Raw genomic sequence first — 16803 nt, 5'->3', positions numbered from 1 at the left:
CTGCATATTCTGAGTAGAAACAAAAGTGCTTGTTTTACAGTGCTAACTGGTTATTCTTACTTTGTATGTGTCTGTGGTGCTGCTTTGGTCATTGCAGTATTCTATAACTACACTATTAATGAGTCATATCTGGAATCAGTCAACTCTTACAAATACCTGGGTGTAACATTTTGCAGGGATATGCAATGAAATGATCATATGGCATCAGTCTTAGATAAAGCAGGTGGCAGACTTGGGTTCATTGGTAGAATACTAGGGAAGTGCTATCAGTCAACAAAGAGGACGGCATACAAAACACTCATGCAATCCATCCTAGAACATTGCTCAAGTGTCTAGGACCCATACCAAATAGGACTAATAGGTGATATTGAATCGATAAAAAGAAGGGCAGCATGAATGCTCACAGGTTTCTTTGACCCATGGAAGAGTTTTATGGATAGGCTGAAGCAACTGAACTGCCATATGCCTGAAGAAAGATGCATACCATCCATCAGTAATCTATTTCAGGGTGTATACGTGGATGAGGAAAAAAAAATTCCCGGATTTCCTGGTTAAAAATACACTTTATCCCGGATGAAAATACACTTTTTCTGTGTTAAGTAACAATATACTTTTCCTCGGAACTCTAAAACTTATCAATACTTTCAATGGATGTGGTTTTAAACACTGGCGTAGAATTTCCTGGCAGTTTATAAAATGAAACTCAGGAGGAAAAACACGTTTTGAAAAGATGTCTGATATGCAGCAACATGTACACAGAATATTTTCGTATTACGAAAGTATAAATTCGAATTCCACCAAACACCGCATGTTACTTTCCAAAGGATTGAAATCGAGATTGCGATGTGCTTTTGTAAGCCAGTCGTAGCTCATGTCAAGCGATCTCGTAAACCGATGACAGCGGATATTCAGAACATAGGACATGTGATGCAGTCAGCCAATAGCAACATCACTGTTAAGTAGCATGAACCCACAAATAGGAAAAGGTAATGGTTTAAATTACTATATATAGTGTTGCTACAAGAAAGGAAAAGCTTTCACGTATAATATTGGTCTCTAAGATTAATAAGCAGCAAGGGAAGCTAAGCTTTCACACATAATGTTGATCTTTTTTGCACGTGTTACACTTTAAGATACATCAAACAAATGTGCCAGTAAAATTTTTAACAACGACATAAATGTCTGATCTTCTGGGCTCGAAAATATTCTAAATGGTCATTCTCAAAGATTTGATTTTTGAATGAGAGTTAAATGCTATGTGACTTAAGAAATTCATCGGACAGTCATGCACAGAGTTCATCTTGTGTAAAATGAAATTTACTTTACTTGAAAATAACGCTTTTCAAACAACCATTCAGAATATTTTCAGGCGACCTGTTAGAAATAGATTCGTTTCAGCAGTTGCACCAGATGACAGGTGTCACCGCGCTTGTGCACCTATGATGATGCAGGAAGCCCGTATGTTCGTACGTGTAAAACATTATAAGATCTTACATTATGTTATAAAAGAAACAAGACACTAGAGGATACTCCAAGAGCATGGGAATTTTGTGAACCATACTAAACTGCATAATTCGGCTTAAAGTGCACATTCGTATGTCCAGATTCAGATGTAAATTTTCTTGGAGTACCAGTACCCTATTATCTCATGTTTGGTTCTTTATTATGGCATAATACCATATGTGCTAGAAGATGAAAACGTGAACTTGAAATGCGGCGAACAGTTGAAACTAGCCAATAGCACAGAATTAAACACTTCATTTCAAATAAATTGACCTCAACAGAAAAGATGAATAAAAGTCAAATTTCTTTAACAAACTGACAAAAATAACTTCATTGTTCTGCACGGCGATTAACGCTTGACTGTCAGAAAGGTGGAAACAATATAAAATATGAAACTAATAATATATTTTAGCCTTCCGTAATTATGTGAATGTATTTTAATTAACTTGATAGCTCCCAGCCACAGAAATCTGTTTTGTTTTCATCTGACATGAGAGCAATAAATGAAGAGGAAACAACAAAATCACTTAACGTAAACACAGGTCACATGGAGACTACCACCTCCCCACCAGAACTCAGACTGCTCTGTGCATCAGGTCCGGATCTATGATGTTTCCAAACCGGGACAATATTAGATAATGGTGCTTCCCATACCTCGAGTGTTTGAGGTAGGATGCCAAAAATTTAAAAAAATTGACTTTTCAAAAATATGTTCATTTTGTAGCGCACATCTTTCTGAAGAGTCTGATACATAAAAGCTATATGTTCAAGTGAATGTAAGACATGTTATTTGGTCTTAAAGTGTGCCGAAGTACAATGCCAAGCCTCTTCCCGCAGCATTCTTCCATCGCATTTCTCTGTATTTCGCTCTGTGGAAGTCAAACATGTAATATTTTGTAATGGGTGCAACCAAACTATATTCCGGCCAGTGAAAATTAAAATGTCCTGTGGTGCCCTTCCTGCTCCCAGTCGGTCGGTTTGACATCCTGCCCCTCTAAAAAAATCTCGCAATATATACTGGATGGGATTATTTATAACCGGCAGAACAAGTACTTTTCAGAAAATTTGCAGTCTTCACTGCCTATTAGCTAATAACTTGCTGTTTTGTGTGGCATAAAATTAAATGTATGATACATAAAACGAGTAAAGACAAGACACAAGCAAGACAGTACACATTTCTTCAATCCTGGTGTCCTTGCTTTTTTTCTCTCTAATCTTTCCACAGCTTTATATGGCATACTTTCCTTTCTGGGAAAGAATCTATTACCTCATCAAAGTGCGTCAACATTTTTCTATATGAAAAAATGAAATGCCGTTGTCTAATACTAGAAAAGCTTTTAATACAAATAGTACCCAAGACTGGTGAGGTTTCTCGGTCTGATTACGTGTATTTTGTCACTGTCTGCTAGATAAAACGAAATAGGCCTAATATTGGACCAATTGTTACTTACACCAAATAAACAAGACTGTTTTCGCACAAATTGTCATTTTTATAACACAACAGAATATAATTCACAAAGTACCAATATCAAATGCCTATTAGGCCTACTACAAGCAAAAATTTTTATGTTAGGAAATAGTTTCACATTTCATTCATACTCTCTAGCTTCTGAAGCATGAGATCGAAAAAGTAGTAGTACGAAATTTTTATATAAATTTGGAATCGTCATATTCTTCCATAATTTGTGTGATTCCCCGTTTCTTCTCCTTTCCCATTCTAACAAAGAATCTTGTCATCACAAATTCTGTAACTATTACTGCCAGTGTCAACATTTATTCTCTGGTTAACTTCACTAACCCTGCCACAATCGCCTGTTTGTTATCCCACATTTATTCTCTGGTTAGGCGTTATTATGCGTACATACAATGCATTTTTTGCGCTACTCCCAGGATGGAACATTAGCGGCTGCTAGCCAGGGATTGTATAACTGGCACTTAGTAGTGTAGCAGTCTGGCCAAAAATTTTCTGTGAAAATTTCATTTTCTTGGATACATGGAGAGGAAAATACGTTATTCTTTGTTGCCTGTTATTCCTATTAGTAGTTTATTTCCACACTGGTAGTCTGAATCTATGGAATTTGCAAGTAATTATAACAACACTAATCATATGCGAACCCAGTCAACCACATAAACAGCGATTGTCATTCACCCTTTAGGCTTTATTTGCTCAGACCCGTCCCCGTTTGTCTCCAGGAAAGTTTATTTCTAGATGCGACAGGGATTCCCCTGGCAGAGACATGTACACTACGCACACATTCAAAAATAAACTTATGCTTCATTCAGAAATCAATTTAGAATTTGATCAAAAATGTTCAAAAACCAATAGGAATGCATTCAAAATCATATGAGTAATCAACAGACCAATGTGCGCTGGATGCTTGGCGCTTTGTGAAACAAGGGCTTTTACCTCAATAATATGATTTTTAAAATATTCCAGAGGTAAAATAGTCCCCCATTCGGATTTCCGGGTGGGGACTACTCAGGAGGATGTCGTCATCAGGAGAAAGTAAACTGGCGTTCTACAGATTGAAGCGTGGAATGTCAGATCCCTTAATCGGGCAGATAGGTTAGAAAATTTAAAGAGGGAAATGGATAGGTTAAAGTTAGATATAGTGGGAATTAGTGAAATTCGGTGGCAGGAGGGACACGACTTTTGGTCAGGTGAATACAGGGTTATAAATACAAAATCAAATAGGGGTAATGCAGGAGTAGGTTTAATAATGGATAAAAAAATAGGAGTGCGAGTAAGCTACTACAAACAACATAGTGAATACATTACTGTGGCCAAGATAGACACGAAGCCCACGCTTACTACAGTAGTACAAGTTTATATGCCTACTAGCTCTGCATATGACAAAGAAATTGAAGAAATGTATGATGAAATTAAAGAAATTATTCAGATAGTGCAGGGAGACAAATTTAATAGTCATGGATGACTGGAATTCGGCAGTAGGAAAAGGGAGAGAAGGAAACGTAGTCGGTCAATATGGATTGGGGGGTAAGAAATGATAGAGCAAGCCGCCTGTAAGAATTTTGCACAGAGCATAACTTAATCATAGCTAACACTTGGTGCAAGAATAATAAAAGAAGGGTGTATAGATGGAAGAATCATGGAGATACTAGAAGGTATCAGATAGATTATATAATGGTAAGACAGAGATTTAGGAACCAGGTTTTAAATTGTAAGACATTTCCAGGGGGCAGATGTGGACTCTGACCACAATGTATTGGTTATGAACTGTAGATTAAAACTGCAGAAACTGCAAAAAGGTGGGAATTTAAGGAGATTGGACCTGGATAAACTGACTAAACCAGAGGTTGTACAGAATTTCAGGTAGAGCATAGGGAAAGAATTGACAGGACTGGGGGAAATAAGTACAGTAGAAGAAGAATGGGTAGCTTTGAGGGATGAAGTAGTGAAGGCAGCAGAGGATCAAGTAGGTAAAAAGACAAGGGCTAGTAGAAATCCTTGGGTGACAGAAGAAATACTGAATTTAATTGATGAAAGGAGAAAATATAAAAATGCAGTAAATGAAGCAGCCAAAAAGGAATACAAACGTCTCAAAAATGAGATTGACAGGAAGTGCAAAATGGCTAAGCAGGCATGGCTAGAGGACAAATGTAAGGATGTAGAGGCTTATCTCACTAGGGGTAAGATAGATACAGACCTTCAGAGAAAAGAGAACCACTTGTATGAATATCAAGAGCTCAGAGGGAAACCCTACTCTAAGCAAAAAAGGGAAAGCAGAAAGGTGGAAGGAGTACATAGAGGGTCTATACAAGGGCGATGTACTTGAGGACAATAGTATGGAAGTGGAAGAGGATGTAGATGAAGATGAAATGGGAGATACAATACTATGTGAAGAGTTTGACAGAGCACTAAAAGACCTGAGTTGAAACATGGCCCCGGGAGTAGACAACATTCCATTAGAACTACTGACGGCCTTGGGAGAGCCATTCCTGACAAAACTCTAGCACCCGGTGAGCAAGATTTATGAGACAGGTGAAATACCCTCAGACTTCAAGAAGAATATAATAATCCCAATCCCAAAAAAAGCAGGTGTCGACAGATGTGAAAATTACTGAACTATCAGTTTAATAATTCACAGCTGCAAAATACTAACACGAATTCTTTACAGATGAATGGAAAAACTGGTAGAAGCTGACCTTGGGGAAGATCAGTTTGGATTCCGTAGAAATATTGGAACACGTGAGGCAATATTGACCTTATGACTTATCTTAGAAGAAAGATTAAGGAAAGGCAAACCGACATTTCTAGCATTTGTAGACTTAGAGAAAGCTTTTGACAATGTTGACAGGAATACTCTCTTTCAAATTCTAAAGGTGGCAGGGGTAAAATACGGGGAGCGATAGGCTATTTACAGTTTGTACAGAAACCAGATGGCAGTTATAAGAGTTATTTGGAGTAGGTATTAAAATCCATGGAGAAGAAATAAAAACTTTGAGGTTCACTGATGACATTGTAATTCTGTCAGAGACAGCAAAGGACTTGGGAGAGCAGTTGAACAGAATGGACAGTGTCTTGGAAGGAGGATGTAAGATGAACATCAACAAAAGCAAAACGAGAATAATGGAATGTAGTCGAATTAAGTCGGTTGATGCTGAGGGAATTAGATTAGGAAATGAGACACTTAAAGTGGTAAAGGAGTTTTGCTATTTAGGGAGTAAAATAACTGATGATGGTCGAAGTAGAGAGGATATAAAATGTAGAGTGGCAATGACAAGGAAAGCGTTTCTGAAGAAGAGAAATTTGTTAACATTGAGTATAGATTTAAGTGTCAGAAAGTCGTTTCTGAAAGTATTTGTATGGAGTGTAGCCATGCATGGAAGTGAAACATGGACGATAAATAGTTTGGACAAGAAGAGAATAGAAGCTTTCGAAATGTGGTGCTATAGAAGAATGCTGAAGATTGGACGGGTAGATCACATAACTACTGAGGAGGTATTGAATAGAATTGGGGAGAAGAGGAGTTTGTGGCACAACTTGACAAGAAGAAGAGACCGTTGGTAGGACATGTTCTGAGGCATCAAGGGATCACAAATTTAGCATTGGAGGGCAGCATGGAGGGTAAAAATCGTAGATGGAGACCAAGAGATGAATACACTAAGCAGATTCAGAAGGATGTAGGATGCAGTAAGTACTGGGAGATGAAGAAGCTTGCACAGGATAGAGTAGCATGGAGAGCTGCATCAAACCAGTCTCAGGACTGAAGACCACAACAACAACAATGAATTTGACGTAGGTCCTACCAATAATCTACTGAGATTTATTTCTGCAGCATATCTCCACAATTACATACATTAATTAAGATATGAGTGAATTGTGTCATGATAGACAGTTCTTAATTTATTGCTGGTGACTACCTTTAAACGATGGATGAATGGTAAAGACCACTGCTAATTTCCTCACTTAGAAAGTTTATGTGACAGACAAAAGGCATTATCTATTACATTGTTAATAAGAGATGCATGGTGACCGTAATTAAAGTTCCATTTTCAAAATGCAGTACAAAAATAACCATGGTCAGAATGACTTCAAATTTGAGCAGGATATTAATGAAGAGGGGGGGAAATGTAATTGGAAAAAAAAATAACGAAAGTTTTTCTACTAGATAGCACTGTAAGCAGCAGAATACACAAAATAAAAGACATGAGGTACATGACTGTTCCTCAGTTTGCATCTGAGGTGCTCTGAATGACTGTCTCAATGCAGGATTATGCATTGCTGGTAAATCCGTTTTCAAGAATAGTGATTGTGCATTAGTAGCTCTCCAGAAGTTCCAGACAGTCAGAGGTATCAAAAAAGGCAGTGGTTCAATGTCTGCCAAGGATCAGGAGAAAATAATTACAAAATTCAAAAAGATAAGTTCATTTGAAGTGTATCTTGTTAGAAAATCTTCATTAAATTCTTCTGGTTGCCATAAAATTTCCCTCTTATTTAATAATACAGCATTCTGTTTGAATGTGATATAATTCTGAACAGCAAGTCTTTTTTTACAATGTTTTGAAACTGAAACTTTATGATCACCCTGTATCTGTTGTTAGCTGTAGAAATTTTGTTTGCGGAATTATAATTATGCTTTTCAAATTGGGACATCTGCACAGAAGTCATATACAAAAAGGGAGCCAATTCTGTTTTCTGAAACACCCTAACGGTTTTTTAAAGAATGTTTTCATAATGAATATATTAATTTTAATGAGAATACAAGCGTTAATCCACTGGAAATGACTGCAACTGTATGACTGAAAATAATAATGATAATAATAATAATAATATTAATAATAATAATAATAATAATAATAATAATTACAATAATAATCTGCATTAATAATTTTAATGTTGTTGGTCCATTACACCAATAGGCATACTACAGACACAAATTACCTCTTCATGGTGCATTTGTAGAAGTGCATTGATTTTCTCAGGCTTATAAAGTCTCCAAGCATCAATAGAAAAGAAGGTGTCAAGGATATGTGGATGACTTTGGTGCTGTTTTACGCTGAATATGTCAACAGTTTTCTTTTTGATGCTAAGTGTTGCTGCCAAGCTACTTTTAAGAAGCCCCATTTTGCTCTCCTGAGAAAGAATATTTTGAGGAAGACAAAAAACTGATTAGGTACTTACAGTGAAAAAACACTGAGTTCATTGTGAGACATTATGTACATATGTAACATACCACATAGTTCCTCTCTCTTATAAAGTCATCAGCAGATATTCCAGAAATTCTTAAAGATCCCGGATTAATAACCTTTTCATATGGCAGCATCTTAACAGTGACAGTTACACTTGCTGTGACGTTATTCTGTGAGTACCTATGATCACAGACTCTGAATAATAAATTATATCTGAAAATTATGATTCATTTTAATAGAATTGGGAAAACAGAGTTCATAAACTGAATAAATGCTTGAGAGACATAGGATGTAAGTATTATGATATTACTGAACTTACATTCCTTCATGAGTACTGCTTCTCATTGTAATCATTCCCGTGCCCTCATTTATTTTAAATCTATGATGTTCATATGTCTGCCAGTAAAATCTTTTATCTGGTAAATCCCAGTCATCTGGATCTTCAACATATATCCTCCCAATATCTGTTTCTGGAGTTTGATCCTTTATATCAGTATGGAAATACATTAACATGCACAAAAATATACATGCATATTTGTTAATAGCCTCGCAATAATTACATTACATAGAACATACGATAAACATCTCTTTGTGCTATTAAAGCAGCATAGTTTCCAATGGCATTGTAACTGTGGTAAGGTTTATGTGAAACACAAGCAGTTATCTTTTACAGAGATGATGATAAATGAATGATTCAAAATCTATGTTATTTTTAGTTCTACTTGCATAAATGTTATAATTTCCTGAGATACTTAAGATTTTGCATATTACCTACGAGGATCCTTTCACTTAATGAAATTACTTATCAGTATTTTAAATAATGTTTCTACTGAAGCTGGGCAATTATCAATCCTTGGATTTATAATGTGTAACATTATTCCTGTTTCTATCTGGAAGGGCTGTTAATGGAGATAGATTACACTCTCATTTGCCATTACGATAACTTAAGCCTGCAGCTTTGTCATCTTTTTCAGAGTCAATTCCACAATAGATTCCAATAAAAATTATTTTGCTTCACACCAAGCCACTAGATACATCTACATCTACATCTACATCCATACTCCGCAAGCCACCTGATGGTGTGTGGCGGAGGGTATCTTGAGTACCTCTATCGGTTCTCCCTTCTATTCCAGTCTCATATTGTTCGTGGAAAGAAGGATTGTTGGTATGCTTCTGTGTGGGCTCTAATCTCTCTGATTTTATCCTCATGGTCTCTTTGTGAGATATACGTAGGAGGGAGCAATATACTGCTTGACTCTTGGGTGAAAGTATGTTCTCGAAACTTCAACAAAAGCCCGTACCGAGCTACTGAGCGTCTCTCCTGCAGAGTCTTCCACTGCAGTTTATCTATCATCTCCGTAACGCTTTCGCGATTATTAAATGATCCTGTAACGAAGCGCGCTGCTCTCCATTGGATCTTCTCTATCTCTTCTATCAACCCTATCTGGTATGGATCCCACACTGCTGAGCAGTATTCAAGCAGTGGGCGAACAATCGTACTGTAACCTACTTCCTTTGTTTTTGGATTGCATTTCCTTAGGATTCTTCCAATGAATCTCAGTCTGGCATCTACTCTACCAACGATCAACTTTATATGATCATTCCCTTTTTAAATCACTCCTAATGCGTACTCCCAGATAATTTATGGAATTAACTGCTTCCAGTTGCTGACCTGCTATTTTGTAGCTAAATGATAAGGGATCTATCTTTCTATGTATTCGCAGCACATTACACTTGTCTACATTGAGATTCAATTGTCATTCCCTGCACCATGCATCAATTCGTTGCAGATCCTCCTGCATTTCAGAACAATTTTCCATTGTTACAACCTCTCGATATACCACAGCATCACCCGCAAAAAGCCTCAGTGAACTTTGTCATCCACAAGGTCATTTATGTATATTGTGAATAGCAACAGTCCTACGACACTCCCCTGTGGCACACCTGAAATCATTCTTACTTCGGAAGACTTCTCTCCATTGAGAATGACGTGCTGCGTTCTGTTATCTAGGAACTCTTCAATCGAATCACACAATTGGTCTGACAGTCCATATGCTCTTACTTTGTTCATTAAACGACTGTGGGGAACTGTATCGAACACCTTGCGGAAGTCAAGGAACACGGCATCTACCTGTGAACCCATGTCTATGGCCCTCTGAGTCTCATGGACGAATGGCGCGAACTGGGTATCACATGACCGTCTTTTTCAAAACCCATGCTGATTCCTACAGAGTAGATTTCTAGCCTCCAGAAAAGTCATTATACTCGAACATAATACGTGTTCCAAAATTCTACAACTGATCGACGTTAGAGATGTAGGTCTATAGTTCTGCACATCTGTTAGATGTCCATTCTTGAGAACGGGGATGACCTGTGCCCTTTTCCAATCCTTTGGAACACTATGCTCTTCTAGAGACCTATGGTACACCGCTGCAAGAAAGGGGGCAAGTTCCTTCACATACTCTGTGTAAAATCGAACTGGTATCCCATCAGGTCCAGCGGCCTTTCCTCTTTTGAGCGACTTTAATTGTTTCTCTATCCCTCTGTCGTCTATTTCGATATCTACCATTTTGTCATCCGCGCGACAATCTAGAGAAGGTACTACAGTGCAGTCTTCCTCTGTGATACAGCTTTGGAAAAAGACATTTAGTATTTCGGCCTTTAGTCTGTCATCCTTTGTTTCAGTACCATTTTGGTCACAGAGTGTCTGGACATTTTGTTTTGATCCACCTACCCCTTTGACATAAGACCAAATTTTCTTAGGATTTTCTGCCAAGTTAGTACACAGAACTTTACTTTCGAACTCACTGAATGCCTCTCGCATAGCCCTCCTCACACCACATTTCGCTTCGCGTAATTTTTGTTTGTCTGCAAGGCTTTGGCTATGTTTGTATTTGCTGTGAAGTTCCCTTTGCTTCTGCAGCAGTTTTCTAACTCTGTTGTTGTACCACGGTGGCTCTTTTCCATCTCTTACGATCTTGCTTGGCACATACTCATCTGACGCATATTGTACGATGGTTTTGAACTTTGTCCACTGATCCTCAACACTATCTGTACTTGAGACAAAACTTTTGTGTTGAGCCGTCAGGTACTCTGTATCTGCTTTTTGTCACTTTTGCTAAACAGAAAAATCTTCCTACCTTTTTTAATATTATATAGGACAAGTAGACGCAACACTTTTTATTTCTACTGACTTATACACAACACATTGCATTAACCATTGCAGTTCTGTTCATCTTGATGAACATGTACCTAAATTAATACAAGGTGTATCAAAAAGAATCATGCAATTTAAAAAAAATCATAACTATTATGTTATCTGAGGAACCTGTCCTGACAATCACCAAAGTGATGATCTAAATAAAACTACAAGACTGGACAAGGAGACAGCATGCAGAATATTGGGCTCAGGTCCAAAAGCAAAAACATGGCAAGATATTGATGCTGAAGCCATGTTCTAAGAGAAGTCACTCAATCCTGGGCTTGAATAGGAGAGAAATGAAACTCATGGTTGGACTATTGACAGGCCACAGGAACTTCAAAAAATACCTACATCCAATGGGGATAATAGAAGAAGACCTCAAATGCAGGATGTGTAATGTGGGTGAGGAAACCACATCACATTTGATCTTCGAATATGAAACATTGGAGATTAAAAGACACAGAATATTCAGATCAACCAGACGTGAAGAAACTGTGACTAGTAAAGCTCTGGTAAAGGATCTCCTTGCACTGTGCAAGGGCACTGGTTGGCTATTTTTACAGACATAGGGAATGATACCACACAATTAACTCTGTTTCAGTGTGGGCAGCAGTGGGCTTGACCATTGTTGTTTTTGTTTCCCTGATAAAATCAAATCAAATCAATTTTACCTGAGAGACATGCGTGAAGAACATACTGTTGGAAAGAGCGAACTCTCAAGTTTTACATGATTCCTGCTAGGTAACAGCAGTGTGTGTCCACTTCAGTTCTAGTAAAAATGGTGTTGGGACAATAGAAAGTGTTTCGAGTTCTACAATTTGCTCAGTGCGAGTCAGTAATAACTATTCAGCATGACTTTTGTACTAGGTATGGTGTGGATCCTCCTATAGCACAAAGCATTAGACAATGGCATGAATAACTCCAAGAAATAAGATGTTTGAGTAAAGGAAAATCACTAGGCCCTCCCCAAGTGTCTGACACAGATGTTGAATGCATCTGCCATGGTTCCACAAGGAGTCCACAGAAATCTGTTTGCCATGCAGCCCAACAGGCCCTCGATGTCTGTCTAGCATGTGTTGTGTCGATGTTTACACATCAAACCATACAAAATTCAGCTACTGCAAGCTCTTTGCGAAGGTGTGGAGTTCTGTAATTTCATTCTTGGCAAGGTGGAGGATGACAGTTTCCTTCCATGTTTAGTGTTTAGTGACAAGGCAACATTCCATTTACATAGAAAGGTGAACTGTCATAATGAGAGAATATGTGGTATGGAGCAACCACACGAATCTGTGCAACATGGGAGGAACTCTCCAAAATTTAATGAGTTTCATGTACATTCATGGGAAAAGATGTATGGTCCATGTTCCTTTGCCAAGAACACTGTTACAAGAAGCACATACCTTGCTATGCTTGAGAACTTTCTTTTCCCACAGTTAGAGACTGATTCAAATGACTTCATTTACCAACAGGATGGGACACCAACACACTAGCATTTGGAAGTTTGGGAATTTTTTAATCACTGGATTACTGAACAACGAATCGTTCAGATGTAAAGGTAGTATCAAGAGTACCACAGGGAAGTGTGATAGGACCGTTGCTGTTTACAATGTATATAAATGATATAGTAGAAAGCACTGGATGCTCTTTAAGGCTATTCGCAGATGGTGCAGTTATCTATATCACAGTAGCAATGCCAGCACATAATAAAAATTTGCAGAATGACCTGCAGAGAATTGATGAATGGCGCAGGCTCTGGCAGTTGACCTTGAACGTAAATACGATGCTTGGAACTTTAATAGTGGCAATTACTTATTTACAGCTTGTACAAAATAGATACGCATTTCAAAGTTTTACTGACCTTCAGAGTAGTCACTAGCATTGTGTATAACCCGTTGCCAGTGGTGTGGAAGTCATAGGATGCTCTTAGCAGTGCCAGTAGTGTTGACAGTTTGAGCGGCACGGCCTATTGGCCAACAAATTTGTAGCAGTTCTGAAGCGAATGCCGTAAAGTGTTTCCTTCAGTTTATAAATCAAGCTGAACTTACGAGGGCTTAAGTCAGGGGAGTGCAGTAGGTGGTATAGCACTTAGCAGCCCCATCAGTCAAACAAATCAGTAACAGCTTGCACTGTACGTGCTTCAGCATTGTCCTGAAAAATGATGGTCAGCTCCTGCAGAAAGTGTCATCACTTCTGTCTCTATGCTGGTCACAGGTTGTGTTCCAAAAATGAACATCATAGAGACAGAAGTGATGACACTTTCTGCAGGACCTGACCTTCATTTTGCAGGACAATGCTCAAGCACATACAGTGCAAGCTGTTATTGATTTGTTTGACTGATGGGGCTGCTAAGTGCTGTACCACCTACTGCACTTCCCTGACTTAAGCACTCATAAGTTCAACTTGATTTCTAAACTGAAGGAAACACTTCATGGCATTCACTTCAGAACTGCTACAAATTCGTCATGCAATAGACCGCATCACTCGAACTGTCAACACAACTGGCACAGCTAAGAGTATCCTATGACTTCTGCATCACTGGTAATGGGTTATACACAATGCTGGTGACTACCTTGAAAGCCAGTAAAACTTTGAAACACGTATCTATTTTGTATGAGCTGTAAATAAATAGTTGCCACTATTAAAAGTTCCAACCCTTGTAAATGTAACGTATTTCACACGCATAGGAAAAGAAATCCACTACTGTATAGCTACACTATTGATGACAAACAGTTGGAGACAGTGTCTGCTGTAAAATATCTAGGCGTTACTATCCAGAGGCACTTTAAGTGGAATGGCCATATAAAACAGATAGTGGGAAAAGCAGAAACCAGATTCAGATTCATCAGAAGAATCTTAAAGAAATGTAACTCATTCATGAAAGAAGTGGCCTATAAGGCACTTGTTCACCCAATTCTTGAGTATTGTTCATCTGTCTGGGGTCCCTATCAGGTAGGACTGATAGAGGAGATAGAGAAGATCGAACGAAGAGTGGTGTGTTTCATCACTGGATCATTTAGCTGGCGAGAGAGTGTTACGATGGTGCTAAACAAACTCAACTGGCAGATGTTACATGAGACATGTTGTGCATCACATAGAGATTTACTATTGAAATTTCAGAGGAGTCAACAACATATTACTTCCTGCCATATACAGCTTGCATATTGACCACAAGGAGAAAATTCGAGAAATTAGAGCCAATACAGAGGCTTACAGACAATCATTCTTCCCACGCACTATTTGCGAGTGGTACCAAATGTACCCTCTGCCACACACCATTGGGTGGCTTGCGGAGTATGATGTAGTTGTAGATAAATCGGTTGCACTGGACCAAATGATTCAGCCTTACATTACCGGCCTCTGAGGTCACCAGACCTGACTATATGTGATTATTTCTTGTGGGGGTTTATGAAAGACTCTGTTTTTGTGCCTCCATTACCAACAACAATGAATGAACTGAGACATTGCATAAAAGCAGCTGTGGAAATTTAACTCATGACATGCTCACCACAGTAAGGGAACAATTTGAATTTTGCACTGACGTATGCTGAGCATCTCAAGGAAGGCATATTGAACACCTTTGAAAAGTTATGAAAAAAAGCTTTGTGAGTTTCCTGTTCATCAAAAAACAAAATTCATTGTATATGTTTATTAGTTTTAGAAATATAGACATGCCAAATAAGATGATTCTTTTTGATACACCCGCTATATCACAAGCCATAACAAATGTTTATATGCATTACATGCAAAATAACAGCCGAGAAGCAGTGTCATCAGGATTCAGCAAGGGAACTTACCGTTTTGGATGATCAGTCAAAAAAAGCAGTGAAAGCTATGTTCTTATTAACAATGAGGAAATTTCTTTTCTTTTTGCTTTCTTATTTAGCGTAAAGGACCATGGCAGTAAACATTGATTGTTAATCTCATGGCAGATAAACTTATTAGAAGAAATATAATATAATATCGAATTGTAGTTAATGTGCCACTTATGGATTCATGAAACACAGTTGTTAACACAACCGTACCACAACAAAATTCATTCCATCCTAATTTCTTTGCTTTTGAGAGAAACTCAACACCTTATATTTTTAATAGGAAGGGCTTGGAAGTATTCTTTACCTGATACTTATAAATTAATATATTTTTATTCCCAGGTTTCATCTTGTTGTCGTTGACATCGCCAATTATGATCCTCACTGTTGAGGTCCCCGTGAGTGGAGGATGACCAGAGTCTGTCACTAATATAGGTACAAAGTACTCATTTTGTTCTTCTCGGTCAAAAGACTTCAGTGATGATATAATTGCAGAGCCTTGGCCATTAGCACCTTCTGTTTAAAATATTTGTATTACTGAACAAGTAATGCTGTTAAGGTACATATGTATGATAGGAAGCTACTTAGGAAATAACATAAATTTTCTTTAATAATCTATCAGTGCTGACTACTGTTAATAGTCTTTTGCTATTATCATGACAAAAATGTACATTGGTGTGCACAAAACAACAAAAGTATGCATGTTTTTATGAATTAAAAATACCAGAAATAATCACAATTTCAGAAACATGCACTAAGAAGATAAAACTATAGAGATGAGAGGAACACATAACTCCAAATAAAAACTACTTTATCAGTAATTTGTAACTCAGTGGTACTAATTCCACCTTCCCATCAACTATTACTTGTGTTTACTATAATACATTATTAATGTTTTTATCTGAATTCTCTTAAATTAATCCTTTCCTTTACCTGTCAAAACATTTTTTTTCAAGTTTGGAAAGCACCTCTGCATTTGCACTCTGCAGAATTTTGAAGCAGCAGTGTCACTAGTATAATCCTACTAATACTTTTATACTTTCTCCTCTAGCACTGAGATGACAGCATGAATAAAATGTAACACTATATTCCCCTCCCATACATTACTTAATTTAAAAGAAAATGAGTTTACAACAACACCATGTCACAGTTCGTTGATAACAGAATTATATATTTCTGTTCTAATAATCAAAAAACAAAGATGATGTGACTTACCAAACGAAAGTGCTGGCAGGTTGATAGACACACAAACAAACACAAACATACACACAAAATTCAAGCTTTCGCAACCAACGGTTGCTTCATCAGGAAAGAGGGAAGGAGAGGGAAAGACGAAAGGATGTGGGTTTTAAGGGAGAGGCTAAGGAGTCATTCCAATCCCCGGAGCGGAAAGACTTACCTTAGGGGGAAAAAAGGACAGGTATACACTCGCACACACACACATGTCCATCCGCACATACACAGACATAAGCAGACATTTGTAAAGGCAAAGAGTTTTTTGCCTTTAAAAATGTCTGCTTGTGTCTGTGTATGTGCGGATGGACATGTGTGTGTGTGTGTGTGTGTGTGTGTGTGTGTGTGTGTGTGTGTGTGTGTGTGTGTGTGCGGGCGCGAGTGTATACCTGTCCTTTTTTC

General features: G+C 37.9%; 1 pseudogene; it reads right to left on the bottom strand.

The window, feature by feature from the left end:
- Positions 1-16803, bottom strand: part of LOC124620183 — a 350456-nt pseudogene that overhangs the window by 119642 nt on the left and 214011 nt on the right.

Source organism: Schistocerca americana, chromosome 6 (genome assembly GCF_021461395.2).
Source record: "Schistocerca americana isolate TAMUIC-IGC-003095 chromosome 6, iqSchAmer2.1, whole genome shotgun sequence".
In the NCBI taxonomy this organism is placed as follows: domain Eukaryota; kingdom Metazoa; phylum Arthropoda; class Insecta; order Orthoptera; family Acrididae; genus Schistocerca; species Schistocerca americana.
The sequence above is the reverse complement of the archived record's forward strand: the minus strand, read 5'-3'. Positions and strand labels throughout refer to the sequence as shown.